The sequence below is a fragment of the Sardina pilchardus genome, chromosome 18, assembly GCF_963854185.1.
Source record: "Sardina pilchardus chromosome 18, fSarPil1.1, whole genome shotgun sequence".
Lineage (NCBI taxonomy): Eukaryota > Metazoa > Chordata > Actinopteri > Clupeiformes > Clupeidae > Sardina > Sardina pilchardus.
In genome coordinates, this window is record NC_085011.1 from 28,406,473 (window position 1) to 28,416,472 (window position 10,000).

Sequence of the window (10,000 nt, forward strand, 5' to 3'; positions counted from 1 at the left end):
TGTGTGTGTGTGTGTGTGTGTGTGGTGTGTGTGTGGTGTACATAAGTGTGTGTTGTCTGTGTATGTGTGTGCTGTGTGTGTTGTGTGCATGTGTGTGTGTGTGCATGTGTGTGACTAAACGCCAGCACACCCCAGCTCCTTTCTGGGTGAGTGAGAGGGCTGCCGGGTGCCCCCTGATCCTGGCACGGCGTCTGCATCACTCATGCAGTATTGATGCCCTGCTCGTGTCGCTGGCACCCCCCACTCGGGGCAAGATGGAGGGTGTGCCCGCGCTACCCAGCGGCTCGCCAGTCAGACTTGCTGAGCTTCGCTCATTACCCCTCTCACTCTCCTTCTCTCCCACACAGCACTACGCTCCACAATCATCTTCCTATTATCACAGAGATAGATACTCACTCACATACACACTCTTATTTGCCATCTCTCTCTCTCTTTCTCTCTATACTCTCTATCACTCTCTCTTTCTCTCTATTTTTATGTTTTGTTTCTGCCTTTTTATACATCTTGCTCATGTTGATTGACGTTTTGTTGTTTTTGTATATTGTAATAACACAGTATCAATTTAAAATCCTCAAATCTCTCTCACACTCCCTCTCTTTTTCACTCTTTCTCTCTTCTCACCTCGCTTATGCTCTTTCTGCCTCTCCCCCTCCTCTTCTCTTCTCTTCTCCATCTCTCATCCACTTGTTTCTCTCTATCTCTCATCTCTTCTCTATCTCTTCCTCTTGTCTTCTCTCTAGATTTTCTCTGTCTCACTCTCTTCTCACCTTATTCATTCTTTCTTCCTATCCCTCCCCATCTCCCTCTCTTCTCTTCTCTATCTCTTCCTTTTGTCTATCTCTCTTTCTCTATCTCTCTTTCTCTTGTCTCTCTCTCTCTCCTTTTCTCTATCTCTTCCTCTTGTCTCTCTTTCTCTGTCTCTCATAACTCTTCCTTTTTTCCACTTCTCATATTATCCCTCTATCTTCCTCATCCTCACTTCTCTCTCCCCCCCCCCCCCTCGCCCCACAGTGTGGGATGTACCCTGGCTTTTCATCATTGTAATTACTGCCCAACACCACATCCTGACGATTCACTCCTCGGGATCAATATGCTATTGGTTCCATGTTCACATTACTCCGATACATGTGCCCATTACATTATCTTAATGCTCTCGTGGCGCACGTTTCGTCAATAGCCTCCGCGGCAGAGGAGCCGATAGGGGCCTCCCAGTGGCACTCACGCCTGACACAAGCGCTTAAACCGCACGCCTCTCTGGGACCAGCAATTATTTTATTATTCTTGAGGCCGACGAGCTATTAATGGCGCATCGGGAGCAGAGAAAGGGTGATTTGGCGCCATTTTGGGTCCTCCATGTTGTGCTCCTTTATTCCAATTACATGCCGTTGGATTGCACTTTCCTTGTAAGGACACGGTGGAGTCGATAGGAGACATTTTCATTAACCGAGAGGCCCTGCATTAGCACGCGGTGTGTGATTCTCGTGACTCCCGCTCGTCTCCGTCTAGAAGTGTCTCTAATGCCCCCGCTGTTGTTTGAACAGTACACACAGCCAGGCTCTCGCAAAAACAGCTTATGTTCAGTTGGCTAATGCAGTTCGCCAACTTTAGATATTGTGAAGAGAATCCAATCTCCATTTCCATACAGATAGATGAGCTCTCATTCCCGGGTGCCTGGCTGCAATAAATTGAAGAGTACTGCCGTCGTCGTCGTCGTCGTCGTTGTTGTTGTTGCCTTTTTATTGCTATTATTATTTTCCCTAATCTATAGGCTTTGCACCATTTACAATGTTAACACGTCTATTTAGTCACACTTTGCTAAGCATCCATGGGGGAAGAGAGAGCATTTGCATCCTCCAACGCTCGTCTCTCGTTAGCGCTGTTCATAATCGCTGGCGGACGTGTGCGCACATGAGCCCGTCTCTCCCAGCCCGCCGCAGCATGGAGCGCTCAGGCACTTGAGTTTGGAGAAGGCAGAAATCTCTGGATGTTCTCTGCACTCACGATTTTTAATTTTATTTTTTTATTTTAGGTTTTTTTTTTTCCTGGTTTTCACTGATGTGTGCTTCCTTAAAGGATTTGGTCAGCCGCTGCTTTGATGTATAGATCCCGCCGTTTTGTTCAAAGGGCTGACCTTTCCTGCCTCCTCACCCTGCTGCCCCCCCCCCCCCCCACACACACACACACACTCGCCCCCCATTCCCCTCTCCCCAGAAAATCTCTGAAATGATAATTCTGCACCAGGGCCAAGCAGTCTCCCTGGACCTCCACCTCCACCACCCCCCCACACACACACACACAGCGCTCCTCTCCTCCTCTCCTCCATCCCCTCCACCTTCCCGCTGCCTCCCAGCAGACTGGGTCAATCAATGAATCAATGTCAAGCTGACGAGTCGACCAGAGATTCACCTCACCTCACCACGCCACCGGCTGTCAGACGCGCCTCTCGTCCAATCGCCCTTCTTCACGCAGCCAATGGGCTGCCAGCACCCAGTCAGAGACGGTTAGCGACCCCGTGCCGACCAATGGGCTGTTAGCGCCCAGTCAGACACGCTTAGCGTGTCCTCATGTGTCCAATCGGCTGCGAGCGTCCAGTCAGACACTGCACACAGGGAGAGGTCAGCCTGTTGTTGATCTTCAATGCCGAAGGTGTGAGCTGGTAGATACACACACACACACACACACACACACACACACACACACACACATATATATATATACTGTATATACACGAACATACACACACACACGGGCACATAAATATGCACAGAAACAGGCACAGACACACAAACACACACACACACACACACACACACACCCCTACACTCTCTCTCACACTCTCTGAGGGGAATAACTCAATTAAGTATGGTCTCTGCAGAAGATGGATTTTCGTTTCCTTGACAGGGTGAAATAATCAGGTTTTAGCTGTTATTGTGCACGTTTCCTCAAGTTTGGGATGGAGGAGAGGGGATTACTCAACATTCCCCTCCACACCTGAGAGAGAGAGAGAGAGAGAGAGAGTGTATGTGTGTGTGTGTGTGTGTGTGTGTGTGTGTGTAGGTGTGTGTGTGTGTGTGTGAGTGAGAGAGAGAGAGAGAGAGAGAGAGAGAGAGAGAGAGAGAGAGAGAGAGAGAGAGAGAGGGTACAAACTTGTTTGCTAGATAATGATAGGCAAATTTAACCCGAGGGCACCAAGGTTGGCTCAGGAATATTAAACTCCTGTGGGCTCTCTCATTGGCCCCTGTGCCTGCAGCCACGGCTGGGCTCATCACTGCACGGCTGCAGGCCTTAGCCAAGGTTATACTGAGGGGAACGCGTGGGTTGGTTAATCACCTCAGCCTGGACCTTACGTTGGGATGCAAAGCTTTGGATAATTTGTCTGAAATGTCCGGAGCTGAATGTAATTTTCCCCCCTACTGATCAGGCTACCCAGAACATCAATCTTCATACATCAAGCTCAGTTCTATATCATCATTACCGATCCTATTATAGCTGTCTTCTCATATAGGCTCCTTCTCATTGCACATAGTGTAGTAGCGCACTCCCTGCAGTCTTTTATTTGGCCAAGCTCATACTGGGAACTTCTTCATGTTTGTTTGTTTGTGCGTGTGTGTGTGTGTGTGTGTGTGTGTGTGTGTGTGTGTGTGTGTGAGCATATGTGGTTGTGTACATACACAAATGTCTCATCTTTCCAACCTTGTTTATGTGCATTCTCACAACATTAGCATCTTCTCTCGCTCTCTCTGTGTGTGTGTGTGTGTGTGTGTGTGTGTGTGTGTGTATGTGTGGCTAGTCTGTTCCGTGGGCTGCCAGGCCTCTTTAATTAGTGTCCATTCATGCGCTGTATGGCTCAGGTGTGTGTAATTACAGCGCTAATAAGGGCTGGAAACTCGCCCTCTCTTCCTCCTCCCTCTCTCTCTTCCCCCGCTCCAGGCCTCAACAGCTAACCGCCAACACACACACACACACACACACACACACACACACACACACACACACACACACACACACACACTCACACACACTTGTGCATGCTAACACACACTTCCCCTCTGTGTCCCTTCCAGTCTTTCTCTTTATCAGGGCCAGCGACCTACTCAAACCCCCTGACCTCGGCGCGATCGATGCCCTCTGACCCCCACTGGTCAATGAGACCTACTGCTCGTCTCCCCAGAGCCCGACTGTCTCACATTGATTAAGTGGATTTTTTAAAAAACATGGCCCCCGATTGCGTGCTTTCATTTGGTCCTTAATGAAACCCCAGCCCCTCTTGCATTAACCCCTCTGGTGACTCCGAGTAGATTGGGAAAGAATATCCTTTATCTGCACTCCTGCTCCGCGGGAATTGGATCCCTGACCTCGGCATTCCGGCTGCCCTTCACTCTCGGTTGACTTCCAGGATCGCGGCCGATGGTATCCACGAGCCGTCTTCGGCGCGGTAGACACCACACACACACACATAGCTCGGTCGCTAAGCTATCCGTCTTGTGGAGCAGCTCAGCTGTCCTGTGACTGGATCTTTAAACGTATCCAGGTGGGATCTGTCCTGCGTCGACGGAAAAAGAGTAAAATGTGTAAAAAAGAGGGAAAAAAACAGGCATGTGGGCAGCGTGTCCCGTATATTACCAGTGACGGCAACAAGACGGCAACACCAGTAACAAAGTGCGCGCGCAAACTTGGCCCATCTGATGTTTCTGGCAGTGCCCTCGGTGTAATTACGAGCCTGGGTGCCCGTAGATGACAGATCATCTGTTAGCGGCTGGTGGGGGATGCGCCATGGCACCTGGTGCGGCTCAGTCGCTGGCGCTGGCCTGGGGATGCACTCCCACTGCCAACCAGCCCGCCAGCACCGCACCGCACAGCCCAGGCCCGGCTGTCTCCTCCACCTCCAGCACCACCACTACCTCCACCACCTCCTCCTCTATCTCCAGCACCACACAGCCCAGGCCCGGCTGTCTCCTTCACCCAGCCCCCTCCTCCACCACCACCACCCCTAACCCTTCCACCTCCACCACCTCCTCCTCTATCTCCAGCACCGCACAAGCCAAGGCCCGGCTGTCTCCTCAACCCAACCCTCTCCACCACCACCACCACCTCTACTTCTACCTCCACCCCCGCCTCCGCCTCCACCACCTCTATCTCTATCTCCAGCACAGCACATATGGCAGCACCATCAGAGGCTCTTCTTCATCCCTCTCCTGTTCAAGCTCTCTGAGAAAAAAAAATGAAGAAAAAAATGTAGCCTGCCTTCATCACGGCCTCCCAAACGGCGTGCCGACATGTTTTAGCGCGGCGGTGGTGGTGGCAGCGGCTAGTCAGGGGCAAACTCCCTGCACATTAGGCGCGTTAATTGCTTCCTGTCCGAGACGGCTCCCGCCGCATTAGCGCTGCTGCTGCGGAGGTGGAGAGGTGCAGCTCGAGGGTGGACGCGCCGAACGCGCCCTGACAGACGTGCCGAACGCGCCCTGACAGACGTGGGCGCCGCCGCTTTTGACATCCTCGTGCTGCCATATGTGTGCGAGGTGGAAAACGAACAGCTTGTCACGCGCTCAGAGAAGTGTGTGTGTGTGTGTGTGTGTGTGTGTGGGTAGGTTTTTAATTGTCCTGTTGTGCTGGAAGACACAGTGAATAATTCCCCTCTCATGAGCTCCGCACCTCGCCAGCGTTCCAGCATTCCAGCCTTCCAGACTCCCAGCCATCCGCTCGGGCCCGTGCCTCCCACTTCAGAAATGGGCCTTTTGTCCTGGACGTTATTGTGGGAGCGCACATTTCCAGGCAGTCCTTCCTCACCCCCACCCCTCTACACCCCAACCCAACCCCACCCCACTGGCGAGCAGGGACCCAATCATCTCGCTCCCTCCCCTTGGCAATGGCCCTTCAATCATAGATGAGTAATGGCAGTGCAGGGCCGCCATGCAGCGATCCCAGCTTTCTAATTACTCTTTCATTAACTCTCTCAACCTTGGCTCCCGCACGCTCTCCACTGGCTGAGCCTTGCAGTGTGCAGCAGGAGCTCCCCTCCGTCCCTCCCTCTCTCTTTCTCTTTCACTCCCTCTCTCCATCTCCCCCTCTCTTTCTCTCTCTCTTCCTATCTCCTTCTCTCTCTTTCTCTCTTTTTCTTTCTCTCTGTCACTTTCTCTTTCTCTCTCTCTTTCTCTCTCATTCACTCTCTTTCTCCTTCTAATTCTTTCTATCTCTCTCTGTTACTTTCTCTTTCTCTCTCTCTCTCTCTCTCTCTCTCTCTCTCTCTCTTTCTCTCTCTCTCTCTCTCTCTCTCTCTCTCTGTCCACACAGGGGTCCAGCAGCTCTTTATCAGTGGCCGGTTCCCAGCACACCTTTATAAGCGCTATCTAACAAGCCCAGTGTCTCTGTGTGAACAGCACGTGGGGGGGGCCTGTTTAAAGACCTGTAAATAAAATCACTGGACAAAGATGACCCCCCTCAGGAAAGATACACACAGCGCGCTGTACGTTCACACAGGGCCCGGCGGAAATCACTCGCCGCTGAGATGTGAAGTGCAGCATTTGAAGGGGGGTGGAGAGGGACTGTATTGAGAGTTTTAATCCGGTATCTGTAAAATGCCATGATGCGTCGGAGTGCTTACGAGAGAGAGGGAGCTAAGCGCTCGGCTCAAGGGTTTTACATCAGACTTTTTTTACGTTGCTGTCACAGAACGTCTTAGCTTAACCTTGCAGTGTTGCATCACTTGTAAAGGCGAAAAATTGTAACACTTTTGAAGATGAAGCGTGCGTGAACATTGATCTGCCGTGACAAAATAAACAGGAAGTGTGTGTTTAATGGGTTATACCATGCATGGCACCAGGAGACACTGATCGATGACTACCTCTCTACCACGCTGGCATCAGAGCAGCCGCTGTTTACATGTTAAAAACGTGAACTCCAATTTAAATGGGAATGGCCTCCACTTGCTGTTCTCTTCAAGTCACTTTTTATTAAGTGTGTAGTGTTTGAAAATGCATGCAAATTTAATCATGTCCAATCTAATAATTCAATTGGTTTTATAAATATTACTAGCAGATATGCTGTAAAGTACATTTCCATTATATATCCATTACTGGACGCGGGCCCAAGTGAAAAAACACAGGATGTGTGGAGGAAAATAAAAACTGTAAAGGGAATTAACGTCCCTCTCCTGGACTTCTCCCTCTCCAGGCCCTCCTCCTCCTCCTCCTCCTCCTCCTCCCTCCTCCCTCCTCTTCCTCCTCCTCCTCCTCCCTCGCTCCCGTGCCTCTGTGCCAGGTGTGGGGGAGAGTGTGCTGTTGGGGTGAGTGTGGGCCCTGTGAGGCCAGCTCGCTCCTCCTCACCTCCCCTTTCATGCACCACACCGCACCACAGCGCACCGTGCACCCCAGGAGTCCGCCTGTCCTTTAATGATCTACATAAAAGCAGAACAAATCCCAGCACGACACTTCAGATGTGTGTGTGTGTGTGTGTGTGTGTGTGTCTGTATCTGTGTGTGTGTTTATGTGTGTGCCTCTGTCTGTGTGTATGTGTGTGTCTGTGTGTGTGTGTGTGTGTGTTTATGTGTATTTATCTGTGTGCTTGTGTCTCCTTTTATGAACACACCTTTTCAGTGCTCTGTTTGAGTGTGTCTGTGTGTTTGTGTGTGTCGCCCATCTACCTCCCTTTGTGCACGTCTTTCCAGTGCGCTTGTCAGAGAGTGTGTGTGTGTGTGTGTCTGTGTCTTCACATGAAGGAGAAGGTGGGCTGCACTGGGACGGGGGTGCTGCGTTTGTGTTTGTGTTTGCGTAGCGTCTGTGCGACTCCGCGGGAAACGTAAACACCTGATCTCACTGGGCTCTCCTTGTTAAGTAGGGGGATTAAAAGATACAAAAATAAGAACAGCAGCAGTACAGTGTGTGTGTGTGTGAGCGTATGTGCGTGTGTGTGTGTGTGTGTGTGTGTGTGTGTGTGTGTGTAGTGTGGGCCCAGCTGCTGTCCTGCTCTTGTCTGGGTGGGACGTGCAGGTAGAGCAGCCCAGCGCTGTGTAGTGCCAGCTTAACCCCCCTCCCCCATCTGTCCTCCCAGCCTGGCGCCCGCTCCTGCTGGCCTCAAAGCCAGTGGGTCACTTCTCCACCAGCCCCAGGAGGAGATACGTGTTTTACCAACAAAGACATGGCTGCTTCAACACCCCATCATACACACACACACACACACACACACACACACACACACATACTGTACACACACACACACACACACACACACACACACACACACAGACACACACACACACACACACACACACACACATACGCACACACATACACACAGACACGCACACACACACACACACACACACACACACACACACACACACACACACACACACACACACACACACACACACACACATATACACACACACACACACACACACACACACACACACACATGCACACACACAGACACGCATACACACACACACACACACACACACACACACACTCACACCCCCACAGCACTCCTCTGGGGACGTTTACAAAAATAAAAATGTTGCCACTCTCCGGTCACCCCCTGACATTTTGCTCCAAAGGGCAGGTTATAAACTATTAATGGACAGCGGTCTGCTCGGACGGACCCTGAAGGCAGACGTGCCTCCCTGACAGAAGGGGGAAAAGAAAGAAATAAAGAAAGAAAGTCCTCATGTGGCGCCATGATGGAAGCTGAGCCTGTGAGACTGCGAGGGGGCCAAAGCCATTCCCCAGAGCACACAGCACTTCTCAGCTGCATCCATCGAACACCACCTCCTCCACCTCCACATCCTCCACCTCCCCCTCCTCCACCTCCACATCCTCCACCTCCCCCTCCTCCACCTCCACATCCTCCACCTCCCCCTCCTCCGCCTGCCTCCTCTACCATTAGGGACAATGGGGAATATTGCAATAGTCAGTGGAGCCATTATCTGACCTCCCCACTGTGTGACATATCATCCTCAGCAGGGGGACCTGGTACACCTAGGGCAGTGTGCAGAAATAGAGGGAGAGAGAGAGAAAAGAATAGAGAGAAAGTGACAGAGAGAGAAAAGAGAAAGAAAGAAAAGGAGAGAGAGAGAGAGCAAGACTGAACAGAGCAGGGCTAGAGTGGTTGATAACCACTGGTCTCTGATAAGGAGAGAGAGCCTTTGGGTTCTTTGGGTCCAGTTTCTACTTGCTGCATGTTTGGTTTGTTTACCTGTCAGTTGAGTTCTTTCTTTCGTCCCAGCGAACAGCGCGTTTGCACGGGGTTGATTTGGTGGAACGATATACGATGTTACATCCAACTTCTGAATGCTCCGAAAATGAAAATGGGACATCTGTGCTTTGTTACTAAGTCAGAAAGAAGCAAACCCAAACGGCTGTGTTTTCCATTGTATGAGCCAGCTGCATTTCAAGGGTGGGCGTGCTTGTGCATTGTATTTCAAAAAGCCACAGAGGATTCCACATAGAGGAATAGAGTGAGTAAGCGACGGAGAAAGAGAGAAAACAGAGAGATCGAGGGAGGGAGAGATAGAGAGGCCCAGAAATAGTTGCTTTTATCACTCTCTTCTCCACACAGAGATGTCAAAGGTGAAAGCTGCAACTGATTCCTGTGGCCCTCGAGTCTACACAGGAGATTCCCCTTCTGTCTGATCTGCCGCGTGGTGACGCCATCTGTAGAAGTCTTCACAGGAGATGGGAGATGGGGGGGAGGGGGGGGGGGGGGGGGTGATGTGGCGTGGGTGGTCCCAAACGAGGAGTCGACTAATTGGTTTACTAATCTCCGCTTATGGTATGTTTTCCCATGATGCCGTTCAGCAGTAAAAGCACTCCAGTGCATCTCTAGTCAACGACAGTAGCTAATGAAACAGCTCAAACAGGTGACGCATCTCGCTGTGGTACTGTGGTGCGGTGTGCTTTGCGGACGCGTCCACGTCGGGTGGGTTTGTGTGGTCAGAGAGGTCGACTCCCGAGGCCAAACGGCGGAGGATAGTCATGATTTGTGATTTAATGTCTTTTCCATC

General features: G+C 51.1%; 1 protein-coding gene across 4 annotated transcripts in view; it reads left to right on the top strand.

Annotated features, from left to right (window-relative positions):
- macrod2 (mono-ADP ribosylhydrolase 2) overlaps positions 1-10,000 on the top strand; it is a 537,441-nt gene that overhangs the window by 466,432 nt on the left and 61,009 nt on the right. The gene's annotated exons all lie outside the window — the stretch shown is intronic.